A 1,260-nucleotide genomic window follows, 5' to 3' on the forward strand; every position below is an offset into this window, starting at 1 on the left:
CACTCACCGGTTCTTCCTTGTACAGTAAGAGCTGTTCTTGCTAAGGTAAGTAGCATTATCAAAGCTAGATAACTTGTTATGTACCCAACCCTAATAGTTTTCATGTATGAAATGGATACATCAGAATTTAAAGTAGAGACTTGAGAAATGCCTTAGTCAGTAAGAGCTCACGCTGTACTTAAGTTTAGTTTTTTTTTTCTTTTTGGTTTTTTGAGACAGGGTTTTTCAGTGTAGCTCTGGCTGCCCTGGAAGCTCCCCTGTAAACCAGCCTGGCTTTGACCTCACAGAGATCCTCCAGCCTCTGCCTCTTGAGTGCTGAGATTAAAGGCTGGTGCCATCACTGCCCAGCATAGTTTTAAGCACCCAGATTAGGCAGTTTATAACCACCTATAACTCCAACACGAGTGGCTCTGACACCCTCTTCTGGCCTCTGTGGACACCTGTACTCATGTGCACACACCCACACACGGACACTTGCCCGTGCACATAATTAAAAATGAAACAAATGTTTCACAATTAAAAATATTGCACATAATCGATGCTCAACTAATACAGGTAATATGTGCTATGATCATGAAACCTTAATATTTTGAGGTATGCATCATTAATCCCATTTTGCAGATTGGAAAAATAAGATATAGTTAGATAATTTGTCAATATTTGCATGTCGAAGATTCTGTGGCTGAAAATGGAACATTGTGTAGTGATGTTTCATTTGGATTTTATTAAATAAAGTTTTCCTGAAGACCAGAGAGCAAAGCAGCCACACTGGCCATCCTTACAGACCAGGCAGTGGTGACACACACCTTTAATCTCAGTAGCCTCCCTAGGTTGCCATAGAAACTGGGCAGTAGTGGTGCACACCCTTAATCATAGAACTAGAGAGGATGAGAGGAGATGGCTCTCAGTTCAGTCTCCTTCTGAGGTTTTCCTGGAGGCAGAATCACGTTTTTGGACTGAGGTGAGAGCCAGTGTGGCTGTTTACCAATTGTTTTTTTGCCCATTCAGGGCATGCCCATTGCTGTTCTGAGGGCTCATCTGTGTTTCCTGGTTTGTCCCTGAGTTTCATCCCAACACAGTACACATATATTACTTCCATGCCCTAAGTGCTTCCACATTAACCAGCAATAGCGGTGCACACCTTTTAATGCCAGTACTCAGGAGACAGAACCAAGTAGTTTCCTGCAGGTTCAAAGTTCAATATTGTGTACATAAGGATTTCTAGTTTAGCCAAATCAATATGGTGAGATCCCCCAACAC

General features: G+C 42.2%; 1 protein-coding gene across 1 annotated transcript in view; it reads left to right on the forward strand.

Annotated features, from left to right (window-relative positions):
* Window positions 1–1,260, forward strand: part of Dmbt1 (deleted in malignant brain tumors 1) — a 60,908-nt gene that overhangs the window by 5,290 nt on the left and 54,358 nt on the right. The window lies entirely within an intron of this gene.

This window comes from Alexandromys fortis, unplaced genomic scaffold (assembly GCF_014885135.2).
Source record: "Alexandromys fortis isolate MF-2015 unplaced genomic scaffold, M_Fortis_MF-2015_v1.1 scaffold_146, whole genome shotgun sequence".
NCBI classification, from domain to species: domain Eukaryota; kingdom Metazoa; phylum Chordata; class Mammalia; order Rodentia; family Cricetidae; genus Alexandromys; species Alexandromys fortis.